Here is a 14,942-nt window from a genome sequence, read left to right as displayed (position 1 = left end):
TCCACTGGCTTTTACCTGTCGCCGAGGTCAGGAGCGGCAGAGCCTGTGGTTGCCGCTGTGGGCAGCGCGCTCGATCGGCTCTGGCGTCCAGGACACCAAGTTGAGCTAGCACCCCACGTAGCCAGCAGAGCTTCATTCACACAGCCCCGCCACCGAGGAGGGGGAGCGGAGCAGGCGCGCAGCTCATGTGACAGGCGCCTGGCAAGTATCAGCCTCAGCCCATCCGGCGTCTGCGCGTGCGCGCCACAGTGGGTCCTCACCCGGCACCTCAGCCAACTTGGGAAGGCGGGACGCGGGCCAGGGAGGAACTGCTGGGAGGAGTTTCAACCTGCGCAACCGCAGTAGGTCGGCCCTGCTCGCTGCCATGTTTAATGGGACTGGGCGGTTCCTAACTCAGTAATGGGCGTGTCATTTGCGTTTGGAAAGCAATTTCCATTAAGTTTCACTGTTTCCAGACTTAAGTATTGTGTGTGTGTGTGTGTGTGTTTTTTCCAGGTTTTATCCTTAGAATGAAACTGTTTATCCTGAGCTTCTGGCCTACAAAATGGTTAGTAGTAGAAATCTAATACTGCTTACATTTTACATGTATTTTGAGTCTTTTATTCTATGCCAAACACTTTTAAGCCCTTTCATCTCATTTACTGCTCACGCTAACCCCATGCGATATATACCATTATTTCTCCGTTTTTACTCATGAGATTACAGAAGCACTGAAAGATTAAGTAACTAGTCTGAGCTCACATAATAGCGGGAATAGGAAATCCTAGCAGTAATCAAATACAATGATGCTTATAACAACCAACTTGGTCCTCTTAACAACACTGACAAATCTATACTCCGGATACCAGTATTACCTACATTTTAATCGTTACAAAGCAGACTTGAGGAAAGCAAAAGACCTAAGACCTGTAAGTGGTAGAATTGAGATTCCAACATCCTAGGGTCTATCTGACTCCCAAGCTCTTGCCCTAGGGCTGGAAAAAACACCCTTCAGCTTACAGAAGAGAAAACTTAGGCCAAGTAGGGTGTATTTGCTTACTAAAAAGATCTAGTTAATTAGTTATTGGTAGAACTGAGAACGGAACCTATATAATCAACCAATATAATCTAAAACTAGAGCCCAAGTATTCTAATTCAGAAGCTGATGTAGTAGACAATTTTGAATGCTTAGTTTGGAAAAGTTAAGTATTCAGGGAAACAATACCTTGTATCCTAGCCCAATCCATTGTAAGGCCACCAAGGACAAATCTGTAATCTAACATAGGTTTTTGACCCATTGCATGAGGGAGTCTGCACACCAAAGAAACTGGGAGTTTCTTTCAAACAAAAAGATACATTTTAGTATTTGAAGGAAGAATAGAGTTTAGATGAATTTTAAACAAAGCAGTGTTTTGGTAAACTTGAAGGGTCGCTATCAGGCCTGGACTGCAAAATGAACCCACAGTTCCATTTCCTTGGGAACCACAAAGCATAGATGTGGAATGTGTCCAGATACCCCTTATCTGAAGTTCTGCACCTGGGTTGGAAATTAAGGCTCCTCTTTGCCAAAGAAAATTGTTATCTTTCAGACAAATGTGAGATGTTTTATTCTTACTGAAGTGATTTTAAGCAGCAAAAATTATGATAGTCTATGATTTTAGGGAACAAGGTTTCTCAGTGAATAAAAAACAGTCGTCTTCAAAGGAGGATGTTATCACTACACAGCTGCAGTATGTCTTTGGGAGAAATACTGTTTTCTGTTTAATTCGCAGTTAGCTTTATCTGTATCTATTATTCTGCCCTGATGAAAGGCTGGATTTTTGCTTTCTCTGTCTGAAGTAAATTTTACTTTCACACTTGGTAACATTCCTTCAGACACTCATCATGCACAGGATAGCCACAGAAAACTGTAATAGAAAGTATCAGGGCATTCCTCTAATAAAGGTAAATCCAAGCAGAGGTAACACTTCTGCAAAGACATGCAGAAAGGAAATTATCTGCGAGGATTATGACTAGTCCTATGTGATTGAGGCTTAGGGTAGGGCAGCATAGGAAAGTTTGATAAATATAACCAGAAGGTAAATTGGGACTCAGTTTTTGAGGATCCTGAATATTGGACTTACATTTGTATTTAATAAAAAAAATGACTGAGATAACAATTGAGGTTTTTGAGCAAGGCGATCCAATCACTAGAATTCTTCTTAAAAAAGAAAATAAAAGAATCTGGAGTAATTGTTCAAGGAGGGATTTGTTTGCTTGCTTTTATTTTTTTTTCTGTCAATGCAGGACAGAAGAAACGTGAGTCTATTTGTAGATTGAAAACTAAGAGCCATTGGTGAAAAGGAAATTGTAGAGGCAAGAAAAGAGGAAGTAGGTAATGGAATAAAATATTTGGGGAGGCAGAAATGAGCTTTTAAAAAAAAAAAAAAAAGCTAACTTTGGAAAAGATGCTGCTTTACCTAATACAGGAAAAATGCAGTTGAAGGACAGTAGTCTCGTTGGAAGCAGTCTTGTCATGATGCCATCTCTCCAGTCTTCATTTGGAGTATAGTTTTGTTTACTCAGCAGACCTGGGAAGGGGCGGTTTACAGAAATCTTGGAGAGAGTTGCAGTATACCCAGATAACCACTTGATGTCACCACTGACCGCTGGCAGCTTGGAGGGTTCTAGGTGAGTACCACATTTCAAAAAATGTACATTTCAGGGAGGAAAAAGGACATTTTTATCTTTGCAATTGAAAAAAAAAAACAAAACAAAACCCTAAAAGCCATTTATGAAAGTGAGCTCTGGAGCCACACTTCCTGGGCTCAAAGCCAATCAGACTCAGATACTTACTAGCTGTGTCACCTCATTCAAGTTACCAAATTTTACCCTTTTTTCCAGGTTTCTTATTTCCAAAATAAGATAATAAGATTAAGCGAATTAATAAATGTAGAGCAGTTAGAACAGGTTAAGCTCTCAACAAATGTTAGCTAGCAATGAACCGGCTCTATGACCTTAGGGGGCTAGATCTCATATGACCAACTGTGTGGTTCAAATCCCAGCTCCAGTGGCTTGAATAACATGCCAGGCATTTGCACACGCATCCCACAAATCTTGACAGGATAAATGGAGACAAAATTGTGGCATGACCATACCTCATGGCAGGGATACATTCTCCCTCTACTTCTCTCTCTGTATCTCAATTTCTGCCTGGCAAGTGCACGTACCCTCTGGAAAATTAAATACACAGAGAGAAATGTTACCTACCATTACTATTGATGATGATTAATAAGGCTTCCTAAGCCTTTGGATCCCCAAGTTTTGTGTGGTGAGTATACATGTCTATAACAGCAATACTTTTCCAAGTGAAGTGGTTAAAATGTGGTGCAGAAGCAAAGTTAACAGTTTAATCAAGAGATGTGGATCCACTATTAATGCTATTTTCTTTCTTATGGCTCAGACCACACCATAGAGAACTTTAATCATGTTTTCCACATGTGTGTGCACATGGTCAGGAATGGATATGGTCCACAGACTGAAGATCAATCGACATAAACAACTCCTTTGCTCTCCTCCCCCTCCCTTGGAAAAAATTGAAAGAATGTCCCCCCTCCCTCCCACGATGGTCATTGGACTGTTGATCAAGAGTCACTGCAGGTCTTACAAAGCAAAGAGTAAACACAATGTGATCTTAAAAGTTAATTATAGGCTCAGCTGCAGTGGCACAGTGATAATGCAACACTCCTCAATGCTGGAGGCCATATGAAAGATTGAGGCTCAGTTCTCTGGTCAGCCACCTGCTTGCCCATGATTCTGTCTGGTAAGGAAGAGGATCATGTTATGAGACCCTGTTGAGGGTGCTTGTATTTCTCTTTCTCTCATGAAAGAAAGAAATAATCTTTGAAAAAGTTAATTATAAGGGAGAAATGAAAGAGTGAATTTCTCTGTAGCACTTTAGAAATAATTTTGCAAATGAAAAACCTCCGGAGCAATAGATCATAATGACACCTAAACTATCATGTGTAAAGCAGCTTTATCTTTCATGCTGAAATTGGCATTGCACATAAAGACTGAAATGTAGAGTAGTGAGTGAATGTTTCTAGTATTCTTAATTATTTTTTTCATATTTTATTGAGTCCTTATTATTGTCCCAGCCACTGTGCTAGTCCCTAGGGATGCTAGTTTTAAAATAAAATATCTGTGGTGCCTAGGATAGTTCTAAAAACAAACAAATTAAAAAAGAACAGAATAAAAGAAAATGAGCAAAATTCTCAGGGGATAGATTTAGACAGTAAGTTGAGGAATTCTCATAATGGAGTGGTCTGAAATCTTTTGTAATTGCCCTATACCCAGAAAGCTGACTATCAAAATTAACAAATGGCTTCTATACCAATAATGGATAAATACTTGGAGAAATACTAATGAAAACTATAGTGAGAAAACATGGGCAAAGTATGAAAATATTGATAATACATTGTGTTGACAAAGCAGGAGTGGGGAGTCCTCTCACAAATCACTACTGGGAATTTTGCAGTAATTATAAGAGTTAGAAATGTATGAGATTTTGATCCCAAAATCCCATTTCTAGGAATTTCTTCTCCAGTTATATTTTCATAGATGTAAAATGTTGTGTGTACATAGTTATTCAGTGTAGCAGTGTGTATAATAAAAAAAGATGGGAAATGGCCAGATGTTCCTCATTAGGGGACTGGCCAAATCAATAGTAGTACATCTACATAATGGAGAGAAAAAAATGAGGAAGCTCCTCATAGACTTACATGTAAAATTCTCCTCAGTACATTATGTGGAAAAGCAAGATATAGAGCTGTGTAATTTCTTTATTTTGTGTAATGGACGTATATGGCCTATTCCATTATATATTTTAAAAAGTAATATAGGGCCAGCTGGTGGCATGGTGGTTAAGGCACTGAGTCCCACACGGCAAACTCCACAGTTTGAGTCCCAGACCCAGTGGCCTGAAAAACATACCAGGCGTGTGTACATGTATGCCCCAAATCCCGAGAGGAGTACAGAGGAGAGAGGATTGTGGCATGGTCATCCCCCACCTTGGGGGTGATGTCTCACTTTCCTTCTCTGTTTTCCTCTCTCCAAAGAACACATATGCCCCATGGCAAAAAAAAAAATTTTTGAGTACCCCATCAAGAAGAGTGTTTTTGTTGTTGTTGTTTTGTGTTTTGTTTTGTTTTGTTTTGTTTGAGAGGTTTCTGCTATAGGGCGCATGCACTTGCCAGAAAGACAGAGAGAGACAGAGAGAAAGAAAGCAAGAAATCACCCCCCGCGGGGATGGCCATGCCGCAATCGCTTCTCCTCCATTCTCCTCTCGGGATCTTGGACACACACACACATGTGCCTGGTGTGAGTTTAAGCCACCGGGTCCGGGACTCCAACTGCGGTCGACTACATGGGAGTCCAGCGACATAGCCATTACGCTAACTGCTGGTCCCCAAAAGAGTGTTTTTATTGAAGAGCCAGGTGGTTAGCTTACTTCTTAGTGCCAAAGAAAGATCCAGTTAGTCTGTGAGCATATACTAGAGTCTATACAAAAACCCTTTCTTTATTGTTCTCAAGTTGGGCCCAGTGTAATTTTTGATAGATTGTTTTCATGAGAAATTTTTTAAAAATCCTGTGACAGATTGTCCTCTATGTGAGAGAAGTGTAAATCTACCTAGATTAGAATTGCTTGTATCATAAGGGGGCAGATCTTAGAGTTTGATTTTGAAGATTTGCAGATTTCTTATCTCAAAATCCATCCAGCTCTGTATAGACTTTTGTTCCATAAAGGAGCCAGAGCACAACAGACTGGTGGTTGTGGTTTCTCAGAATCACTATGGTGTTCACCATAGTGAAGTGAACAGTGAGATGCTTAAACTGGGTCCATGTCCTATGTTCCCTTTATATTCATTACAGTTGTGCTTTTCTACATGTGAGGAAGATCCATTTTTCCTTAATCTGTTGTGTATCAATACTTTTATAAAATACAATAAAAATAGACAGTGTTGCAGTGGAAAAACATGATGCTCTTCAAGGCTGATACACATGCAAAGATTCTGGGTTCACATCTGGAGATCTCCCTGAGTAGGCCAATGATCTATGCTAACTGAGGCTGGGAGTGGATTGTGGCAAGAGGACCCTGTTGAGGTGTCGTTTTCTCTCACTCAAAGAAATAAATGAACTTTTTTTTAGAAAGAGATTTTGCTACAGGTCACATGCGCTCACTGGAGAGACAGACAGAAAGTGAGAAATGATCCCCCAGGGGTATGGCCATGCCACAATCCCCTTTCCTCCATTCTCCTCTCGGGATTTTGGACACACATGCACACATGCCCAGAATGAATTCCAAGCCACTGGGTCTGGGACTCGAACCGCAGTTGACTACATGGGAGTCCAGTGACATAACCATTATGCTATTTGCTGGTCCCAGTAAACATTTTTTTCTTTTTAAAAAAGAATAATTTATTTAATTTTATTTATTCATTCATTCATTTTAATTTGACCAGAGAGAGACAGAGAGACACAGAGAGAGAGAGAGACAGCAAGCCACCAGGTCTGTGACCCAAACCGTGGTCGGCCATGTGGGAGTGTCCAGAGCCTCAACTACCACGCCACCTGCTGGTCCCAACCCAATAAACATTTCTTAAAATCTTGCTAAAAAATTAATTACTAGGAATATGAAATAACAAAGACATACAAAATTCAAGGCTGATTCTTTTATGATTATATTCGACAGACACAAAATTACTCTGCTAAATTGTCATTAAGGTTTCAAGACATTTACTCTGAATTTTATCCCAGTTTGTTATGAATTGATAATAAACAGCTTGTGGACTGACACCGGGCTATGAATCAAACTTTGAATAGTATCACTTGATAGCATTACCACAGCACTTATCTCATGGTAGGGTTTAATGCATTATTCTTATAGAGAGAGTTTTACTACTTTGTAGAGTGTTTTCACATTTCTTTCCTCTTTCTATCCTCACACCACCTTAAGAGTGAAGTGGAGCCAATTTTATTATTCCTATTTGATAGAAGAGAAAGTAGAAGCAGGCAGATTTGGTAATGTTCCTATTCTGAAACAGTTCTTTAATGTCAGAACCCCAAATTTATCTCTGACTTTTATTGCATTTTGTGGCTACAGCGGTAGGAAAGCTCTCTCATCAGAGATTGTTTCCCAAGAGTTCCACCAATTAGGAAAAGAAACCTGCATAGGTTTCCCAAGTGACAGCGGGTTGACAGGCTGGTATGATAAAAGAGAGACTAGTCAGAGGTACTTTGGAATCCAAGCTTCAGCAAGAGATGTTACCTCTGAACCTTATCTCTAAAGGGGATAGTAAGAGCTTCTCTACAAAGCTGCACCAAGAACTAAATGATGACTGTATTTAGCCAGACACACATAAATGGTTCCTGATACTGGGCTCAGTTTAGAAGCACTTGGTTAAAGAGCTTGTGCTTTCATCTCATGGCATGGAATGTTCGCCATCTACTGGTAGAGTAAAGAACATGGCTCTAGGAAAAGAACATCGCTCTGTAGGAATAGTCTCAGTGAATCATGCCCTTATCTTTCTCTTTTTGCATTGGCTACTAGAAAGCTTGGAGCCAAATGTTTCATCCACCACTAGCAAGCGAATAGGAGTGTATAGATTGTAATTTTTTTCAAGTTTTATTTTATGTATTCATTTATTTATTTATTTTTAGAGAGATTTTTGTTGTAGGGCACATGCATACAACAGAGAGACAGAAAGTGAGAAATCACCCTCCAGGGGGATGGCCACACCACAATCCCTTCTCTTCCATTCTCCTCTCAGGATTTTGCGCATGCACACACACACGTGACCAACATGAGTTTCAAGTCACCAGGTGCAGGACTCAAACCGTGTGGGAGTCCAATGATGCATACATACACAGCATCTTCCATTACTCCATCTAGTGGTCCGGTAGTTTTATTTTATTTTTAACCAACACATACTACTTATATGTATTTATGTGTTACTGTATGATGTGTTTTTCTCTTTATTTGTCTTTTTAAATAAAGTTAAACAGTAAAACAAAACTTCACAAGCTGTTTCCCTGTCCACAACCTGCTTCCCTCCTCTACCCGCAGTGTTCGGTGCTGGCTCCCTTTCCTTCACCCACTCACACAGACATGGGATATTCAACTGAGAAAACAGAACTGCTCTAAGTACATGGAGACTTGATTAAGAGAGGAGAACTGTGTCTGCATTCAAGATTAAACTGAGAGAGTCTGCAGTTTCTGGGTTGTAGGTGATTGCCCTTCATTAGCCAAACTGAAAAAAATAAACTCTCTGAACCAGATTTTTCAAAGCTGAAGCCCCCAGGATCACTGAAGAATGCCTTGAAGATATTGTTTGCGTCAAAACCACGAATATTCATGCCCTCCTCCTCCAGGTCCTCTCCACTGTCATAGCGAGTCTTTTTGGGGGGGATTGGAGAGGATAGTAAAGGCCTCTACGACTTCCTTGAACTTTTTCTCCTCCTCCTTCTGAACCTCAGCACTGGCACACTGTGCCAATCTGGATGGTGCATCAAGGCCTCTTTCCAATAAGCTTTCTTGATTTCAACCTCAGAGCCATTCTTGTCCACTCCCAAAATCTTGTAATAATCTTTCCTTTTACTCTTCTTCAGTTTCAGTTGTGCATTTTTAAGGAGTTATTTGTGTTCTTTTGTTTTCTCCATCTGATGCATTTTTCTGTAGTCCTGCACTGCTTCTTCATACTGCTCTATGTCCATGTAACACTGAGCTCTTTTCAAGTAGGCTTTTATGTAAGTCTCATCGAGCTTCACTGCATTTGTGCAGTCTTGTATTGCATCATCTAGTTTCCTAAGCTTGGAATTAACCATATCCCGATTACAGTAGAGTTTAGCATTTGTTTTTATGTTGTTTGGGTCTATCCCCAGGGCTTCTGTGTACAATTCATATGCTAGTTCATAATTTCCTTCCTTAAATGCTTTATTTCCATCTTCTTTCTTTGCTTTGAGTGCTTTGACATTTCTGCAAGCAACACAAGCTTTCTCATAATCAGGCGCCATCCTGAGAGCCTGTACAAAAAACTGAACTGCCTTCTCAATACAATCTTCATAATAAAAGCAAATACTTGATACATACAGAGAATCTGCATTGGTAGAATCCATTCATAGTATGTCACTGGCCACAGACTGTGCTTCCGGATAATGACCTAGCATTGCTAAACATTCTGCTTTGAGGATTTTGAAGCGATGGCAGGCAGGAGCAAATTCCAGAGTACAGTCCATGCAGAAAACAACCTTCTGAAAATCCCACTTCTCAAAATCCATTTCTGCTATTTTCTCATATTCCATGACTATATTAGCATTCTTGAACTCCTGTTGTGCCTGGGCATTTTTGTGATCCAGTTCTAGGGCTCTCTGGAAACTTTGACATGCTGCCATGGCATTTCCTAGAGAGAGGTGGCACTTGCCCTCTCATAGATGTCCTTCAACAAAACTGTCATCCAACCTCACTGATTGCTGTGCCTTTCCCAGAGCTTCCCGGAACCTTCCAAGCATCATCAACATAGTTGCTCAATTACCATAATAGCGAGCATTTTTAGAACACATATCTATGGCTTTTGTGTAATAGTTATATGTTTCATTGCAATCTTCCATGGCGTAGTATGCATTTCCCTGTTCCTTGAAAGATTTTGCTTCCCTCTTCACCTCTTCATTGTCTAGCAGCTCAGGCTCCGATGCCACCATTACCACATCACACTCCACAACAGCCACCACCTTACCACTGGGACCAAAGAGCCAGGTGGGAGGGAGGCACAGTATGATATTTTAACACGTGTGACATAGGTTTTTTTTTTTTAAATGTTTTTGCCATAGGATGCATGCACTCACCAGACAGAGACCGAGAAACAGAAAGGGAGAAATTACCCCCCAAGGGGATGGCAATGCCACAGTCCCTTCTCCATTCTCCTCTCACGATTTGGGCACCCACGCATACAGGCCCAGTGTGATTTTCAAGCTGCTGGGTCTGGGACTCAAGCCATGGTCAGCCATGTGGGAGTACAACACCTTAACCACCACATCACCTATTGGTCCCCATAAATTGTATTTTATGTTAACCTCACCTCTAGTTCCATTTTATTTTTCTTATCTGTATTTTTTCTTAGCCTTATTATCTTATTTTATTTTGTTTGTAGTCATTTTTAATACCCTTTAGAATATGTAGAATAACGATTTACTAAATTAAATAAGGACTTGACAAGGAATACCTTATATATTTTTGTTATTTTTGGCCCATAATCCAGCCAACCTCTAGAACCTAACAGTAAGTACAAGTGTAGTTAAGTGAGCTCTAATATATAAAGGAGGTAAAAATCATTGAAAATTAAAATAAAACTTTAAGACTCCACACCTTTGAAGATTGAAATGACCACTACCAAATAATACTGGGACATTGCAACTTGAGTTAGGTAATACATTCATTTATTTATACACTGGATACATACCATGTACCAGGTACAGAAAACATATCAGTGACCAAAACAAACGAAGTCCTACCCTCTCTAAGCTTAAACTTTTGTGGGTGGAGGGAGGGAAATAAAAAAATATGATAGATAAGATAAATAAGAATATTAAATGGTTGGGGCTTGCAGGTTCCAAGGGGGTTGGGGTGCTGTACTCCCACATGGCTGACTGCAGTTTGAGTCCCAGACCTGGCAGTTTGCTTTCTCACTTTCCCTTTCTTTCTCTCTCTGGTCGGTCAAACTAAAAAATAATAATTAATAAAATTAAATCAATAATTCTTTTGTTAAAAAAGAATATTGGGGCCAGCAGGTGGCATGGATGTTAAGGCACTGAATTCCCACATGGCCAACTGCGGTTCAAGTCCCAGACCCAGCAGCTTGAAAATCACAACAAATAAATAGATAAATAAATATTTTTAAATAAAATATATATATATATGTGTGTAATCCCTTCTCCTCCATTCTTCTCTCGGGATCTTGGGCATGCACGCACATGTGCCCAGCGTGAATTTTAAGCCACCGGATCTGGGACATGAACCACGTTCGACTACATGGGAGTCCAACGACGTAGTCATTACGCTAACTGCTGGTTCCTTAATAAAAAATATTACATGGTATACATAGGAGGTAAGTCCTATGAAAAATAAACTATGAAGGGGTATGTAAAGAGATCTGAAGGTTTACAGCTTAAAATAAGGTAGTTAGAAAAGGCCTTGAGAGAAGGAGACACATGAGAGGATGACACTTGAGAAGAATGTACAGGAAGGAAGAGAGTAGGCCATGCTGTTACCTGGAGGAAAAGGATTTCAGATCAAGTAAAATCAAGTGTGGAGGTGCTTAGATGGAAGCATGCCTGGTGTGACTCCGTGTGGTAGAAACTACGAGCAAGGAAAAGAACAGTTGGTGACAAGGTCAGAGAACTAACAGTAGGCCAGATCAAGTACAGATGAGCAGGCTAGTGGGAAGGACTATGACTTGTGCCCTTGTTTGAGCCCTGGCTTGGGAGTCATTAAAGTGGTCAAAAAAGGGGTAATAGGAGGTAATAAGATCTAACTTCTCTCTTTAAAGGATTGCTCTGGTTACTATGTTGTGTAGGGGGACAAAAGTGGAAGGAGAATCACCAGTTAAGAGCTATTTCAGCAATCCAGGCTGAGGGTGATCAGAAGTGATCAGATTGTGCATTTATTTTCAAAGTAGTACCATCAGGATTTGCTGACAGATTGTATATGAGATGCTAGAAAAAGAGAGAAGTCAAGTACGGTTCCAAGGTTTGTGGCATGAGAAACTGAGATTAATGAAGGACAAGTGCATTTGGGGAGGGTGGAGATAAGAAATTCAGTTTTAAACATTTTAAATTTTGAAATGTACTTTATATATCAAGTGGAGATGTTAAATAAGCAGCTAGATGTACAAGTTATAATTTAGAGGAGAAGTTTGAGCCAGGGATATAAATCTGAGAATCAATAACAAGTTGCATTTAAAGTTGTGATATTATATGAAATGATAAGAAAGAAAATAGAGATAGAGGAGAAAAGAGGACAAGACTGAGCCCTAGAAAACTTCCATATTAGGGAATCAGAAAGTTGAGGAAAAACTGAAAAAAAAAAAAAAAAAAACAACAACAACAACAAAAAAAAAACTAAAAAAAATAACCATGAGATAGGAGAAAATCCAGAACACTGTGATGTCCTGGAAATAAGCAAAAAAAGTATTTTAAGGAGAGAGTGATCACTGAGTTAAACGTTACTATTGAGTCAAACGAGATGAAGGTAATATTGAATTTGACAATGCAGAAATCACTAGTGACTTTGACAAGATCAGTTTTGATAGAGTCATGGAGAATGGAAGCTTGATAAGAGTGGGTTTAAGAAAAAAATTGGGGCCAGCCAGTAGCACGGTGGTTATGACAGCTGGATCCCACATAGACGACTGTGCAGTTTGAGTTCCAGACCCAGAGGCTTGAAAACCATGTCAGGCACATGTGTATACATATCAAAAATAATGAAAGGAAAATGGAGGGAAAGAAATTGTGGTGCCCCATGGGGGGATGCACTTTCTCTCTGACTCTCTCTCTCTCTCTGTCTCTCATCTCTCTCCAGTAAGTGTGTGTGCCCTCTGGTAAATTTTTAAAAAGAAATGAAAAAATTGGAAAAGGAGAAACTTTTTGTTGTATGCAGGTAAATTCATATATCCCCGTTCTTCCTAAGAAAAACTCTGGGCATTATATATAAAACAAACAAAACAATTCTGAAAGATAAAGAGGAAAAAAAAAAAAAACTAAGAACCTTGGAACCTGAGAAATGATACAGTGTTTCCTTGCTGTCTGTTGAGGCCTAGTGCAGAGATTAAATTTTCACCTTTTCCCAATAGAAACAAGGGGCGTTTCCTGTCTGATGGTAAAAACAAACAAACAAGGTAGGGAACATGATTTACCACCCCCAACTGGAAGTACCAAGCGAATGTCCCCTTCCTGACATGGTGTCAGAGGAGGCCAGTTAAACAGATTTAAATAAGGACTGGCCCCACAGCATAGTGGTTAAGCACTATGCATTGGGAGCCAGATACCAGATGGCTGACTGCACTTTGAATCCAGCACTGGTAGCTTGAAAAACACCCTGAGTCCATGTACATATATACCAAAAATCCTGATGGGAAGGAGAAATGGAGAAGAGGGATTGTGGCATGACCACACTCTATTGGGGAGTGTTCTCATTCTCTCTTTCCCTCTCTCAAGAAAGTGTACATGCCCTCTGGCAATTAAAGAAAAAGATTTAAATAAAACCCAAAGCCTCATCACCTAATAACCAAATGTATAAGATACAAACAAAAATAATTTGTTATACCAAAAACAGGAAGAATCTCAAATGAGAAAAATAATCAACAGACACCAAGTCCCATGGGTCACAGCTGTTGGAATTATGTTACAAAGATTTTAAAGCATTCAACATAAAAATGCTTCAAAGAGCAATTATGAACAGGTTTGAAATGAATGAACAAATCAAAATTTTCAGCAAAGAAATAAATGATATAAAAGAAAACCAAGTAGAAATTTTAAATCAGAAAAATGCAATAACCAAAATATAAAAACTCATTGGATGGGCTCTATGACAAAATAGAGGCTATGGAGGAACCAATGATTAAACAAAATGATAAAACCATAAAAATTACCCAGTCTGAGCAATAGACAGAAAGTAGAAAAACAAAAATAAATAGAGCCTCAGGGACCTGTGGAACTATAACAAAAGATCTAACAGTCATGTGATAGGAGAAAATGAAGTCAAAGAAATAATGACTGAAATTATTTTGAAATTATGGAAAAGAAAGAAACCTATGGAATCCATAGCTAAGCAAACCCCAAACAGAATTAGCCCAAAGAAACCCAATCCAAGATACAGCATACAGTACCCTTTAAAGACTGAAGACAAAATAATCTTGAAAACAGCAAGTAAGAAATGACACCTGACTTTGAGGGGAAAAGCTATTTGAGTCAAGGTATATTTCTCATCAGAAATTACAGAAGCCAGAAAAAGTGGCACAACATTTTTTAGGTGCTAAAAGAATAGAATATATAACCATTACTCAAAATTAAACAATAAAAGAAAAACAATCCAGTTAGGAAATGAGCAGAAGAATGAAGAGTCATTTCACTGAAGACGATGTACAGCTGGCAAGTAAACTCATAAAAAGATATTGAACATTGCTATCCATTAGGTAAATGCAAAGTAAGACTACAACAATTTATCACTACTCATCTAGAATAGCTAAACTAAAAAACAGTGAATACTGAATGCTCACGAGGATGCAAAGAAACTGCATATTTGATACGTTTCTGGTGAGAATATAAGATGATATAGTCACTCTGGAAAGATGGTATAGCAGTTTCTTAATAAACTAAATAAGCTAAACATATGCTTACCGTATGACCAAGAACAAGTTCAAGGTTCTATGTGATAAGAAGCAGAAGGGACCCATGACTTCCCTGTATCACTGCAATGGCCACTGGTATCAGCCATTGGCCAGAAGTGCTTTCTGTGGATTGTGAGGGCCAACACGGGCCTTGATCAACACCTACCTGTGCATCCATGAGATGGGCAGTGTGAACTTCATCCTGGCCGAGGATGACATGAAGAGCATCTTGCTGCTAACCCTATCAGGGGGAGAGCAAGACTCTAAGCCTCATGTCATGAGAGGCCAAGCCCTTGGAGGTATATGGCATGTGCTTCATGGTGAACAATGCCCAGCCTGTGTCCTGGTGTCTGAAAAACATCACAACTGCATGATGTAAATGTACCTGCCATAAACCAAGGAGAATTTCCTTGCTGTCAAGGAACACTTTCTCGTGGACACCTACATGCACATATACTCAAGGACCCTATGCTAGGGAACTGCTGAGAGGTCCAACAAAAAGTTGGTAGTGTGAGAGAAATGCTGGATGGGGGCATTGAGCTCCTG

At 39.6% G+C, this 14,942-nt stretch overlaps 1 pseudogene; it reads right to left on the bottom strand.

Annotated features, from left to right (window-relative positions):
- Positions 1-8,157: 8,157 nt before the first annotated feature.
- Positions 8,158-9,738, bottom strand: LOC102487382 (dnaJ homolog subfamily C member 7 pseudogene; annotated as a pseudogene).
- Between the last annotated feature and the right edge of the window lie 5,204 nt (positions 9,739-14,942).

The sequence above is a fragment of the Tupaia chinensis genome, unplaced genomic scaffold (assembly GCF_000334495.1).
Source record: "Tupaia chinensis unplaced genomic scaffold, TupChi_1.0 Scaffold141414_1, whole genome shotgun sequence".
Taxonomy (NCBI): Eukaryota; Metazoa; Chordata; class Mammalia; order Scandentia; family Tupaiidae; genus Tupaia; species Tupaia belangeri.
This window is presented reverse-complemented; position numbering and strand designations above follow the sequence as displayed.